Below are 15,883 nucleotides of genomic sequence, written 5' to 3'. Positions count from 1 at the left end.
TCCACTGGTATGATAATAATATTTCTTTCACTGCCACCATTTGTACCAAACATATAAGTACAATAACACTTATATGGGCTAAAAAAAGCCAAGAATTAAGCTAGCTAGCGAGCAGGTAACGTAATGCAAAGGCATAATGATGACAAGGACGAGGCTGTCGGGAAAACCAACATTTTCATATTATAAAATACCGAAAAAAAACTCGAGCAATTCATAATATTTCATAATAAATAAAAGGTTATTTCATTAAGGAACTGGCGGAGACCAAAAAAGAGCTAATAGAGAGGAAATTTTTTTTTAGATACATTTGCCAGGTAATGCTAATGCTGTTTCAAAACATCTGGATGTGTAAATTAGCAACTGTTTGTTATCAGGATTGCTGTATCAACTTTAAAGGCGATAATATGTCAGAGTTGTGTTTATAGCTTGTGTCTGCTGCCCCCTAGTGGCCAACATAATCATGTGAAGCAGGCTGATGTTCACAGCTTAGCTAATGCTAAGTAGTGCTAGCAGTAACTAGTAGTGCTATGTACACTAAGGTTAGCTGCTCTGCTGCTGTTTTAGCCCAACCTTTTTTTTATAGTCTTTATGAGTGAGTTTTATTTTAAAGCTTTAAAATTGTAACCCATATTTGTTGACAAGCTGGGGCTTTAAATCTATTTTCTTCCCTAGATTTGAACTCCTACAGAGTTAAAGTAGCATTGAGCATTCCAGCTACTATAAAACAAAACAAAAACTAAGACATCTTTGTGTGCATCTGGAACAAAATGCATACACTGGGCTTTCACATGGTCGAAAGGTGGTCCGGAACAAACCCATTTCATAGTCGCATTTCATTATTATGGTGTCGTGCTGAGTCTGAGCCCAGCCGTACAGCCCGGAGGGAGCAGAACAGCAGGGTTGTCTGACAGGGGGAGAGAGGAGGCTAGCAGGCTATAGGGAGGACCTGATTGTACTCTGGCATCCACAGAATGACATTATAGCTGTGTGGTTTCATGATAATAATAATCTTCAGAGCAGCTGTATAAACATTTAACTGACATCCACTCCCTGGGCATGCAGTATGTATCTTTAACTTCTACAAGGGCCAGTCTGATGCAACTATTCATATCTCCGCCCATCTCTCTCTCTCTCTCTCTCTCCCTCTCTCCCTCGCTCTGTCTGCTTGGGATACTTGATCCATGTTAGTATTTGCTGTAAATGTCAATGGAAAAATGAATGTTCACATCACATTAAGCCTTCAGCATTTGAAGGGAAAGCACATCATGTTAGGAGAACGAGCTCGGCGGGATGATTTACTGCGGGCACTCAGCGCAGAGCTGCGACATTTGTCTTGCTCCATTCACTTTGAAAAACTGGGAAGCAGTTTTTCCAAAATTTGGGACTCAACAGAGGCCAATAAATTTAGACAAACCCTTGCTCCGGCCCCTCACAATGTAGCCTATTTCCTGGTAACATTTGTCTTAATTCGTGGCAGTTTGTGTAAATATTTATGTCACTAAACCAACTGTTCTGTATACAGTAAGCCCCCCAATCTTCCCTGGAATGTGATTTAATTGGCGGTTTCCTCTGTTTATCCTGTTTCGTACGGTTATGGGCGAGCTTACTGTAATGAATAATCAGGTAGATAAAATATAGCCTTAAATTAAATGTCCTCCTTAAAGGAAATCAAATGAAGGTTAATACCCCCCCCGTCTATAATTCACGTTCTCTCATCACATGCCAGATTACCATTATGTGTCATTTGTAATACAATAAACAGACTCCAGATGGCTTGGATTCTCTAGAATATACACAGAGCAACAGAAGCTATGGGGAGAGCTGCTGTATTTGACTGTGTAGTCACTTTGCCTCAGACGGCCAGCTCTCGTTCAGTGGCTTATTATATCCGGAAAAACTTGCACAGTTTCATAATGTGAGACAAGGAAATGAGGAAAACTATTAAAAAAGGGTTCAAGGATTGAGGCTTTGTGTGTGTTTGGTTAGTTACAATAAGAGCAGATGACTAAGCTTGAAGAAATGCAACTATATAATTAGAAGAAGTGGTTTCTTTTTTTTCTGCACTGTTCCTCCTTGATGTATATAGTAAGCTGTATCAAAGTCGTTTCCTTGTTCCTCACACATCTTTGACATTGTGCAGCGGAGCAGGCAATGTAAACAGAGGGCGAAGTTTCTGATCTCCCCAATACATCTTGGCTCTTGCCCTGTCGTTGCACGCTGCGCTCTTTTGTATCCGTATCGTGGAGTTTTGCCACTGTGCCACAAAACGAGACGTGTGTGAAGGCTGGTTCTCTTCCAAAACACACTAAAAACATATGCATGACATATGAGATGTCAGCTGCAGACTTACCTAAACACCTCCGTTATGATGGCTCTCTCACATCCGACAGTGATTTATCTGTGATTATTTGGCCTCTCTGCGTTTTGGGGCAAGGGACAAGGAAAAGACCACTCGTTGGGTTTATGCATGGATCATTGAGGAACACTGGGCCTCTTGTCAGTGTGTCGAATTTTTAGCCCAGAATGAAACATTCTATTTTCCTAACCTGGTTAAGTAATCACATTACCTAAGACTCCATAAAGTGGAACAAACAGTAGCATATAACCCTGACTTCTTTTTATGTGCCTTGAGTGACAGATTGGCTTTCATCAAAGAGGCGAGCAAAGAAGTTCTATAGTCATTTTGCAATGCTAAGAATACTAAATTGATCCTCGTATGTAGAACATCTGGTGAAAAGCAATTTCCACCCAAGTGTTTTAGTATTTCCTCCTAATTAATTTCACATGTACATGACAAGAGTGAGCGGCCTCCCAGAACCACGGCACACAAGCCAGCTTTGTTCCACCGTCAGAAAAGTCATCTGTGGTTCCTGGTTTAAAAATAAATAAATTTGCCGGCGCTTTGACGCTTGAAATCAATGCCGAAAGCAGCATTTTCGGGGGAGAAAAGTCACATCTCTCACCTACGGTGGCAGGGGGGTGGGGGGGCTGGGGGAGGCTAAGGGGTTCACGTTTACATTTGGTCAATTGGTGACTCGTGGAGCAAGCGGAGCATGTCAGGGAGGAGTTGCATGAAACAGGCATGCAAGGTGAGGGAGAGCAGGCGCAGAGCCTGCACAGGAATGAGTGAAAAGCGAGCGCTAAGTCACCTATCCAAGCCATAATGAAGGAGTATTAGAGGCAGTTCTGCTGTCTGTCTTGAAAAAGTACCAATTATGTCAAAGCAGTGGACAGAGGAATCCCCGCTAAATGCAAAAACTTCACTTTTCAGCGCATCAGCCTTTGCTGACGATCCTGAAGTAGATCAACCATTAATGTCTTGTGTATCCCAACGGTCTGAGAAGACGGGCGTCTCAGGCGCTTGTGAAGGTGATTTTTGAAACTGCCGTGAGACACAACATTTCTTGTTATTACTTGTCCAGATGACAAGTCAAAAGAGCGAGAACACTGCAGTGTCGACAGATGAAAAGTTGGCTCCATCAGATTAATCATTAAAGTGAGAGATATGAGCACACCGTCGCATTGTTTCTTGAACACAATCTTGATGCCGCTCGATCTGAGACCTCTGTTTGGAGAGGGCGCCTGGGACCACCTGGATGAATCCAACTTTTATCTGCCAAAACCGCACATTTCTCACCTGAAGGTCTCATCTTTACAACGGGTTTCCCCCTCCTGCTTTTCATCTCCCCAGGAGCTCTTCATCTTGAGAGGAGATTGTGATGCATGGCCACAGAAGAAATAACTGTCCAGAGGTAGCTAGCGGAGGTCTTGTCTGTACACAGGCGAACATGAACGGGCGGTATTTACCCACACAGATGCAGAGGTGAGATACAAGCAGGTGTTTACAGGAGTTGTTTGAAGTTGAAGGGAGATGGTGTGTTCCGATTAGAGCCCCGAGTCAGACGGACACTGTAGGTGTTTCTGCTCACACAGAGTCCTCATCCCCTTCTTATCTTTTCATTTCTTCTTCCCATCTGCTCTGTGTTTTGATCGCTAAGCTTGACTTTCAACTCAATTTGGCACCGGGGAGGCATGACATGCTGCCATTCCAAACATACTCTTGCTTTGGCCTTTTTTTTTTTTTTTACTACCAGTGACAGCAACATAGCCGCTGTTTGTCTTCTGGGAAAGAATCCATGGCACTGACTTCCGGGTTTGTAGCCGTGTTTCTGTTTATAGGATAAAGAGTTCAAGGATTTCTATTGTCCCGAAGATGGCTATTGCATCCTCTTTTTTTTTTCGTGAAGTTCAGCTGCCGCGCCCAGCGCTGCACTGGTCGCAGTGAAGAAGCCCTCCTTTCTATTGCAGCTTCAAAGCATTTTTCCCTGGCCCCGGCAGAGTTACAGGTTCTTTGTGGCATGGCTTATTTGTCAGAGGGTTTTGGAGAGTGACTTGTTTCACTCTGTTCTCTCAAAAAAGCCCAGTGCGTGAGTGCTTGAGCGGTCTAAAGTTACAGCCGTGAGCCCCGGTATTACAACCCGATGACTGACAGGAAAAATGGGGTGAGCTCTTTTGCTGGGCTCTAACAAAAACACCAATAAGACGGAGAGGGAAACAACAGATTAGACTACTGATCTCAATCTGCTCTCCTTTGGTTATTGGGAAATAATAGCTCTGAAAAGGAAGTCATTTAAACAGGGCCTTTAATCAATTCTCCTTTGACGAGCGAGCAGCATGAAAGGCTGGAGTGAGAGGAAGAGGGAGAGCGTGCTCCTGTAGCCCCAACGTTTTTTGGTGTGGGGGGGAGAGGGGGGGGTGGCACGGGAGAGATGGGCTCTAATTTGTGTTCTCATGGTGTCCAGGCATCTCCAAAGCACTTGATCACCACCACAGCAGGCCTTGATGCCATGTGTGAGTGTAAATGGTTCCAAGGCACCCTGGTGGTAAAATCCCATTGCCGAAATGACCACCAAAAACTCTAAATGAAACACTACCCCCTTTTTAAAAGGTCCCATTCAAAACCCAGTGGCTTTTTTTTTTTTTTTTTTTGAAGGCGCATAAGGTAGCAATTTCCCTCAAATATGGCGTAGCCCAATAGCCGTTGAAGTAACTGACACCATGTCAGGGTGAATGAAAGAATGTGTTACAATATTTGTGAAACATTAACTAGATCTAAGATAGTAAGCAATGCAAACTCTGGCCATCGCTGTGATTCTTTCATAGAGTTACAGCCGGAGTAGAGAGGTCTGTGTGCTGAGTGAGTGCTTTGTTCATTCCAAAGCATGCACAAATCTGTTTTAAGTTCAAGGGAGGAGGAACCCTTTAATTTAAACCCTAAAAATGAAGTCATTCATTCCCTGCTTAACTGCACTGTGACCCATGAGGTTAGGTAAACAAGTGTCCCTTGCATTACTGTCAAAAAGACCCAGCCCCTCGCTCTGCCGTGATGTAAACTCCCACTATCCCGTTACAGCTGCGTGACGAGGAACCGGAGGGATGGCAGAAAGGAAGGGAAGAAACATATATTTTTTTTGATGGGCAGAGGGGAGGGAAAGTCAGCACCTGAGGCTGTTCTCAGGAAGGTGTCCCACAAGGAAAAAACACTGTCTTGTTCCAAAAGCAGAAAACTTGAGGCAGGGAGGACAGGCCACAATGCGCTGGGCCCAGCAGGCCTGCTCAGATCCATTACCAGCTCCAGCTCCAGCTCCAGCTCTAGCTCTAGCCGGGCTGGAATGTGAGGAATCCTACTGGGCTGGGGTTCTAGTGCAGGGGTCCAAACCTCACATTGCTTCTTCACTTTTAGTATTGTGTTTGGATGGGTGATGGTAATTCAGCAGGAACTGTTACTGTTAGAGTAATATCTCTGGTGGATAGCGGCGGTTGACAAAGTTAAGTGTTTAGTCTTGAAGCGTACACCAAAATTGCACGGACACATCCTGAATATTGGAAAGAAGTGGACTTTTAAGATTTCAAATTAAGGGGTTTGAGATTAAGTGCATGAAAATCAATTTTTATGCTAAAAAAAAAAGAAGAAAAAAAAGAATGAGCAGCAGTAGCATTGGCATGAATACGAATTATACCCTGGACATCACTAATGTGACACTAATTACCTCTTAGTCTGTCAGAGGACAAGAGAGAGAAGAGACAGAAAGACAGAGGATGAGAAGAAAAGGGGGAGAGAGAGTACCGGGTGCTGACTGAGGCCAGTAATGACTGCCAATGGAATGCCTACACCCATAATCCTCTCTGTCACTGCTGACAGATCCTCTTGACCTCTGACCTCCTGATGTAAGGAAGGAAAAAAGAGGAAGTCACAACTTAATAAAATTACCTGGTGGTTAGCACTTGTGGCGGTTGTCTTTGGCCGGTGGACTGTTTGCAGAGGTAGAACGCGTGAGTGACAATCAGTCAATAGTTGAGAAGCTACAAGATAGAGTTTAACCTCCTGCTGTTTTTTGGATATGCCCTTTGATTGTTGCTCTGCGCATGTGTGCACTCCCGACACGCAAGGTCAAAGGGCGAGGATTTTGCAACAATAGCAGTGAGTGTGTGATGATACGTGGAGGTGCTATTTCACATCTGCTAGTACTTTGAAAAACAAAAATCCAGATATTTCAGATAGCGTTTCTTCTCTTGACATGGGCACCGTAGTGCTTTACTGTGGTTTACCCAGCTAATCACTCGCACATTACACCGAGTATCAGACAGTGTGTGTGTGTGTGTGTGTGTGAGAGGCACACTGCGATCTGTATTTCAGCAGGCGGGCTGGTTCTGAAGACATGGGCCAAAAGCTGTCAAAAGTTTGTCATCAATTCTCTCTGCCTTGTCATCAGTCTTATCTGATCGCACTGTGTTTCTCACTCCATGTTCTCCTCCCTCACGGCTAATGCAAACACAGAATCCCTGTGCTCGGGTAAATTCAAGGGAGGGCCTCCAGAGAGCCTCTTAAACGATTTGTGGCTTTCTGTGTCGTAGATTCTTTTTTCTCCCCCCCCACCCTCCCCATGCTCTTCTAGTCATTTCACTATGATATAGTGCTGTTAGTCATGTAATATTTGTCACTTCAGATTTGTCTTTTTTGCAATCTTGATCATTGTTAAAGTGAACTTTGAGCAGAAATAGGAGATTTGTGCCGTCAATATATTTTCAGTCAAAGTACATCGTAGGATAGCTACATAGACTATCATCCTTTTGTTGATTCATACAGTTCTAGGTGCTTTTTGTGAAACTTTATTCCCAAAACATTTAGTCGAGTCTCTCTTCACATGACTTGTACCGTAACAATATACTGGCTTTACACTCCTCCACTGTGGTGTCATTACCTTCCCAACCAGCATCCTGTAACTTCTGTTACGAGTAAAGTAGCAACAAACAATTTTTGCACATTTGCACACTTTGTAGTGTGTGCATTGATTTATCAGGACAGTGTTTTAATGTCATCCTACAGATCATACATGACTATAGCATGAAACTATCGTTACGCGGTCCAGTGTGTGAGCGAGTCATCTCTTCATGTTTCTGGCCCTACTCCATTCCTCTTACTGAGCACGCTGCACTGACAATTCGTTTGACAAACATGCAATCACCGTAGTTGCAGACAGCCCCTTTAGTTAGGGTAGAGCGCAGTGTGAATTATGGTTGAGATGGAAACCTTTGAATTATGGGTAAGCTCTGAAGTGCCTCTCGTCCAGGGAAAGAAGAAGAGGAGGAGGAGGAGGAATCTTTGCAGACTTGTGCCACAGAGGAGTGCTGACAGAGACCTGGCTTGGCGAACTGCAGCAGAACCAGAACAACAAGAGGCTAACCCAAACACGGCCCAGCAGAACCAGAGAAACCCAGCCTGGCCAGGGTCAGACGGTGCATCTCACCGCGGAGCAGCGAGGGAGGTTGACGGCATGTAACCTCTCGCCAGTCGAGCCGCCATTTGCTCGAGCCAGCTCTGCGAAACACACGCTCGCAACACGGCATTGCACGCATTCCTGCCTAATTGTACATTTGTCCTCTTTCAAAGGGAAGAAGTGTTAGGCCAGATACAAAGAATCTTGGGATAGGGCGATAGGGCCAGCATCCGTCCCTAGCCTCCTGAGGGCTATTTAAAGGTACAGTAGGCTGTATTTTCCGCCGCACAGTGAGGCACCCACCCTTCCGCCTGGCTCCATATTGGAACCAGATGCTGCTGGATGCGAGGCCCCACTAATTTAAGTGGACGGGGCAGATGGAAGCGACTCGCCCTGCATGCATACCACCCCCTGTTGGCTTTCATGTGATGAAAAATCTATGCAGTGTGGCGGGGGAGGTCCACTCAGTGATGCACACATGCGCCATACACGCACACATTGACACAGCATGAACACACATTGACATAGGCACATTTCTCGTACTTTAAGTGACTGTTGTACGCAGAGACATAGCAACGCAACACACACAAGATGGAAGCTATGTTGGACGTTTTGGGTCAGAGAAAGAGGGATTATAAATAGCAGTGTAATCCCCAAAATATTTATGATGAGACCCGAGTTGTACTCCTTTCAAATGTCTGACAAAAGCTTGGTCTGTGGCGTAATTGAAAGCACAGAAAAGATACATTTTCATGCAAAATAAGTTTTCTAGAAAAAATAATATACATATATATATATATATATATATCTGCACCCTGAGAGCAAAGTTTTGACAGTCTCAAAAAATATGTGATATTGTTGGCAACCACGATGCTGGTTGTTTGGCAGCTTTCTCCGTACAAATGTATATTAAATTCTATTCAAAAACTTCAAAAAAAGGGTCCAGAAAGAAATGTGCTAGCCCCAATAGAAAAACATCACCTGCTAAGTTACTTATAAAACCTCTCTTGCTTGTTTATATTCCAAACATTCAGCCAGTGCTGAAGTCTATGTATCATGCCGAATATCCCCACCAGTTAGAGGAGAAGGGGCTAAAGGCCTGTCAGCCAACGCTCATCACCTGGCGCGAGGACACTGATGCGGCGCTAAGCCTGCAACCCAATCCCGCCATAAATTACAACAGCGCCTAGCAACCATAAGAACTATTGTATCGTTCCTCGGGTGTGTGTAAGTGTGCGCGGCTGTGTTTGTGGGAGTGCATGTGTATACGTACACGTATGTCTGCATAAGAAATAGCCCTCCATAGTGTGTCCTTTGTCTGGTGAGGTGACAGGTAATTGAGTCAAAGAGGATGGAGGAATTATGGCTGGGAAGCAATTTGAAACGTTGCAAGGTTTTACAGCCAAACCCTCACTGGTGGTTAATTGCTGTGTGAAACAGCCCGCATACCCGCCCTTTAGCTGGGTCTACGTTAGCGTGAAACGATAATACCACTCTTGTATATGTGCAGACAATGTTATATATATGACGAAGCAAATCCCAAAATCTGGGAAATTCTGGAGGACGAGAATAGTTTACAAGTGAGTATTCTCATGTACAATCTGAGAAGTGTGAATAATTGACTTTGTTGATTCTTTCTGCTCTTCGCTGTCACGTTTAATCTAGAGATAACCGGGGCATATGTGTTAAGGTGACCAATCAACAAAGTCCCTTTGTACTTGCACTCACTTGCGCACACCCGTCGTCCGCTCCTTTGGGATCATCTGGTGAATGTACACTAACTGTGAAGAGGAGAAAATTTGCAGATTGGACAGGAAATTTCCTCTTTGATAGCGCCTGTTTGTTTAGCTGGACTTGGTTGACCTGTGTTGACCTATCTCCTCGAGCTCAGCGGTCCGCAGCCAGAGCCATCCACCAGCAAAACAAAACTTACTACGCTGCTTTATAGCTCACGAATGAAAGCGCGATCCAAACGGTTCCTTTCTCCATGACACTGACGGGGGAATGTGAGTGCATCAAATAGATTACATAGACTGGAACTTGTGTAATTGTTGGTAAAATCTGTCTGTTGAACGCATACCCAGGTAATTGATTCAAATTGATTATATATTCTTGTTGATCTTAAACCTGTGCTATACTTATTTCACCTATGTCCAGTGTAGCATGACTATTTTATGACAGAGGAAGAGCATGCGGAAACAAAACTCACCAGGATTTGGAAAAAAATCATCAGATCAACATCCTATACTGTGTTAAATCTGTTGCCCTGTTGCGATCCTGGCCGTTGCACGACCTTTGGGGCGTCATGGTGTTTGACAGCTCCATTCGGTGCATATTCAGACAAACATGTTTTGGGAATCCCCCGCCAGGTGTACAGTAAATATGCCTGTTCTGTGTGGCATTATGTGTGATTATCCGAACAGGATTCCTGCCCAAGCCCAGCTCCGATTCGGAGGAAATTAAGTAGGTGACTCATTCAGAATAAATGCGCCGTGGACCAGGAAACCCTCTGTTCAGAAAAAGGGCACCTTTGGACCAAGAAATCCGAGCACAGCATCGACGAAACACACACACACACACACACACACACATATATATATATATATGCATACATGCATTAAGGAACCCACACAAACAAAGAGGGGTTAAGGGGTTGCTTTGTTATCATGGAGGTGCCCTGTGGCTGTGATTAAGCGTTGTTTTCACTATCCCCCTGGTGTCCTAAAGCTTAGCTAGATGTCACAGCTATGGCAGGAATGCTCGAGCGGAGAGGCCAAGAAGGGGTCACAGCTAGGATGTAAACATCAACATTTTCTTTCTTGAAAGGATTTGGGCCCACTTGAAGGGAAAAAGCTCCACCACAGCACAAAGCCTGATCCCTAACTCCGCACCTGGCCTTAGGCACAGACCTATGACCAGCTTACCTCCTGCTAATCCTCCATTTAAAACCATTTGTGGGGCACAAAACTGACCTTAGATCAGCATCTTAGTGCGGCCTAATCTTAGTCAGCACTGGGTAGTCGCTGCGTGTAGGGATTGGAAGAAGGGCTTTAGCTACAGATCGCTATCAGAGCAGACAGGAGTTTTACGCCCTCTCTGGATCTGTGCCATAGCGGGCCATGGACAATAGACCCTTTGTGCATTGCTGATTGGCAGATCTACTTATAACAAACACACTTAATGGTAAAGTCACAGTGGGAGGTGCAGGAGTCTTATAAATCCTGGTTTTCATTTAGACACAATGATGCCTTTTGCTTTGTCTTAAGATGTCAGTTTTGAAATGACAATTGGACATCATCCTAAAGATGATTAGGGGGAAATGCCGTACAGACAAGCTCTGGCTCTGATATAATAAATGGCTGAAGAGACATAAGACATTTTTCTCCCCATTTTAATTCTCTCCAGAAGAGAGCCCACTTGTCTGTCCCAGCTGTGCGTAGATGGTTTGAATTAGCCCCGCCGTCTCTCCAGAGGATGAGCTGTAATGATGCAAATTTACGGCCTTTCTGACAAGACCTTGACACTCGATATGTTGGTCAACTCCCCGCTCCATGTTGGTTTTACCAATACATAAATATTGAGTCCACTGGGACTGGTGGAAAGAAAAGAAAACTCTGAAGAAAGGACTGGGTTAAATAGCCAGATTTCTTTCCCCCCCTGTTAGTGTTACAGACCTGCAGCCCCATCTACTGTTGCGCCACACAATAGGAGGAAAAGATGCCCGGAGGCACAGATGTCTGGGGTGAGACTGTGTCTTACCCAAAGCAACACCCAACTGGGAGGGAAGTGGTCAAAGGGAACGGCAATCGATTTCATCTCGATGCTTCTGTCTCGTTTGTCTCGTATGTGTTGTTATTGTTCAGAACTGTAACGTAAAAAGTAGATACTTCTCTCTTTCTCCCTCACTTTAGTCTCTCCCTCAAACATGTGACCGTGGTTATGCTAACACAGCATGGGGATGTGAACCATTTTTAGGTCGAGGCCACAACCGTGGCATCTGCAAGCCCTTCCACTGGCCTCATCTGGAAGTTGCAAAAAATCTGGATTCATGTGGCGGGTGGATATATTTTAGTAGATATTAATGCAAACACAGAAAAGAGGGAGTTTTTATTTTTTATTTTTAGAAATACTGTGGAATTTAATGACGACTTTAGTGTGTTTAGTTTCTTTGCTAAAGAAAATAAAACAACAACATGACAACTGCTACCATGCAGACAACCTCATGCCTAACAGTGTGGCTACCCTACCGCCAAAACATAAACAGAAGAAGACACAAAAACATCACCAACAAAACAAAATGCAATTCCTTCATCCTCTCCGTCTTTGACTTTTTTATACATTTTTTAATGGTTAGAGCCAACTCCTGTATTCTGGTCTCTGAGGGATCTTTTACTGCAGACGAATGAGTCCGGTGAAAACTCTTGACGTGTCACATGGTTTCTCCATATCTGCATGGGTGTAAACTGCACAATTACCAGTATACTTGAAGTGGCTGTGTTTTCCTCCCCCGATCATTTTGACATGCAGGTAATGAGTTCTGTCTGACAGAGTGAAACTGGCCCAGCTGCAGCTCTGCAGGTGAATGATGTCTTCTACTTCCTGGCTGTGAAAGGGCTCTGTGTGGTCCTAGTTTCTTTACATCATACCAAAAGGTGCCCGCATCGGGAACCTGTCATCCGTGTTGCCATTTGATATTCAAGAATACTTAGTTGATTGTTGACATTACCAACTGACCTTTTTTTGTTTTTGGTACCGTGTGTGTGTGTGTGTGTGTGTGTAAAGCTTCTGTAGAGGTGTATAGTGTCCACAGCTGTGAGGTAACTGCGCCTATAATCTGTCTCACCAGAACTGTGTAACCTGAGTTAGAGTGAGGTTAAGGGTCAGTTATTGAACTTGAATTACACTGGGAGAGGCCTCCCTCGGCCCCTCACCACCCCTCTCAGCCACCCTGTGGGGTTTGTTTGTTTTCTCTCCCAGTCTCTCCCAGAGCTTACCCAGTCCTCTGTAATGAGTATTTAATACACACCCTCAGACATGTTTACACTGCATGTAACAGCACTGGCCGTGTGATCTTGCAACACACTCAGACATGTGTGTCAAAGTATATACTTGTGCATGTGTGTGTGTGTGTGTGTGTGTGTGTGTGTGTGTGTGCATGTATACATGCATGCATGCTATTCCCTTTCATTCCAACTCCCACCCTCTATTTTCCTCATTTCTGAAGTCTGTAGCCTGAGGGGAAGAACACCTGCCAGTTTTTTTTTTTTCATCCCTCCTTCAATCTCAGATAAGACAATAGAAGTAGTAGAAGTGTTTGGTTACACACAGAAACGGAGCGAGGAATGAGACATATTAAAGCCTCCCCTGTCTCGCCCACAAGGTCGCTGCAACTCTCCAGGTGTGAATAATGTCAGAAAAACACATTTTTGTGTCAGTAGAGTCGGGGCCGGGGAGCAAAAGAGCCACAGCGTTTTGCTTTAAACTCATAATTTGACCTGAACCACAGGCCCGGGGCCCCCTCTGCAAGCTGTTAAGTTTTTAACATATCGTTTTTCACTGCACATGTTCCGTGTTATTTTAGTTACCAGGAATTTGGATTGAATGGACAATGAAGTTCCTGAACCTTGAGAGAAGGATTATTCTTAATCGTAAGCAGAGCAGAGGCACCAGGGGAAACATAAAGTTGTGCCACAGCACTCTCTGTTGGTGAACTTGATGCACTGTCCCATTAGAAGCCTTGAAAGTCCCAGTTTGGCTTTGGTCTTTTTATAGGCAAGAAACCACATCCCCAGTGTCTTTGAAGAGCTCGTATTCACTAAGTAGTAGTTAGGCCTGCCAGTACTTACTCACTATTTTATAAGTATGAGTGGTAGAGGAACTCTTTGAACTGAACCCATTTAGAATCCCAAGGCTGATGGTTTCATAATACAGAAGTAAATAGACTATAGTCACATAATTAGCAGGGAAGCCCATGAATTACTGAGTGTTTTCCCTTTGCACAGGTGCATCAGGGAAATGGTGGAAACCACTCGGTTTCATAGGTTTTTAATCCCTGTAGTTGGCGCCCGGCGTACAGTATGTTGATTTTTCACACATTAACACACTGCTATATACACAAAGCAGAATTTATATGGTGACACACAGCTCAGGATGTCAATGAGCACCAGAGGCTGTAGACACTTCCTGTCCAAGTAATTGTTAGACGGGTATTTGCAGCCACGCTAGTGTCGGGTCTCTCAAACCACACCAGAAAGCACACAGGAAACAATTACATTTTGACCAATAAAACCTTCCAATTATAGTCAAATTATAACCACTTAAGTGTGAATTTAGCAGTATCCGGGATTACAGAATCTATGGCTGACACGTAAGACCTTTTACAAGGTTTTTAGTGAGTTACTCCAATGTTTGTTATTGAACAAATCGTAAAAAGTGTTCTGATATGTTCAAAGTAAATCATCTAAATCAGGGGTGTCAAACTCATTGTTACTCTGGGGCCGCATCAGCATCATGGTTGCCCCCAAAGGGCCGGTTGTCGGCGGGGGGGGGGGGGGGGGGGGGGCGGTGCTGCTGCTCCTTCGTCGGCGGCGGGGGGGGGGGGCTGCTGCTGCTGCTGCTGCCGCCACATGCGCTGGTGGAGGTGTGCGCACGCGGATCAGGAAGGAGCTCCGCTGTGCGCGATTTAAAACATTTTTTTTTTGCTGGCGGATTCGCGGGCCACATAAAATGACGTGGCGGGCCGGATCCGGCCCGCGGGCCGTATGTTTGACACCCCTGATCTAAATCCATCGTTAAATTGATTATTCCATTTGAGAATTGGAAATGTTTTTTTTTCTATTATATACTGTGGAATAACTGTCTTTTGTCTTTCAGTGTTGTGTTTTTTGTGATATTTATAAATAAGGAATGATTCATTATGACAGTAACGGTTTAAATCAGGTTGGGTCAACATTTTGATCACATGGTGCATTAGACCATTGTGGGCAAGTTGGCTTATCAGTGAGCAGGACAACCTTATGGCAATCATTTATTCTTGCACCAATATGATGGAGCAACCTGATTTGTTTAAAATTTTATCCGACAGAAATGCCAATAAAAGGCTTTCCTGTCTGGTTTTTAAAAGTTTCTTAGTTGATTTCCCACAAGAATTTATCCAAAAAACTGATATTGATATTGCAATATAATAGAACATGTTAACTGTATGAACCTATCCTAGTGCCTTAGTTTGTGCTACAAAGTTCTGTCTGGGATGGAAGCTTTTCCTGCTACACATTTCAAATGCACATCATGAAAATAAATCACAAAATAGGATTTTAATCATTCACTTTTATGATTTAGGTTCAAATCTTAAAACCTTGAACAATTGTTTCTAACAAAGCCTGTTCATGTGCCTTGCTTAAAGGCTATTTACTGTATAACGGACATTTCTCATAGTTCTTGAAAGTGCACTGGCGGCAGATGTCCAAAAGATGCTGCTAATGCACCGCCTTTCTACTGCAGGATGCTGTATGGGTTCATAGAGAGGACAGTACCAGCTTCAACTTAAACAGACCCTTTGCCATTCCCAAATGCATCGTGTGCACAGTATTCTGTCGGACCCAGCAGGCAAAACAACACTACATTGTTCTCACATAGAGCTGAAATTAGGAAGAAATGAACCCAATTTGAGTAAGTAATGTTAATATTAGAGCGCTAGTTAGTTAGTAATTTGGTCATTGATACACCCTGTAAATAGCAAGCCAGTCTTGGCATCTAAAGCCGGATGATGCGAGTAATAAACATGTTGACACTCGGCAGAAAGGCGTGCAGGTTCGACGCATTGGGCTTTGGCCCCGTAGTTCAGAGTGCTGAATGTGCAACTCAGGAGAGATCTTGAGTTTATATTGATAATGAAAGCTCCAGCAGGGAGTCATTTGAGAACACCTGTTCCTCATCATGTGCATGTAGGAACGCTGTCACGCTGCTGCGCTGCTGTTCATTCTCTCTTGTCACTGCACATAAAGCAAATCGCCCATCTCGCCTCCTCACCAATACCAGTGTAGAGGGCCTGTATGTGTGTGTGTGTGTGTGTACATATATACTCCATTTAAGGCAGGTTCTGCTCA

The sequence above is a fragment of the Pholis gunnellus genome (assembly GCF_910591455.1).
Source record: "Pholis gunnellus genome assembly, chromosome: 19".
NCBI lineage: Eukaryota > Metazoa > Chordata > Actinopteri > Perciformes > Pholidae > Pholis > Pholis gunnellus.
This window is presented reverse-complemented; position numbering follows the sequence as displayed.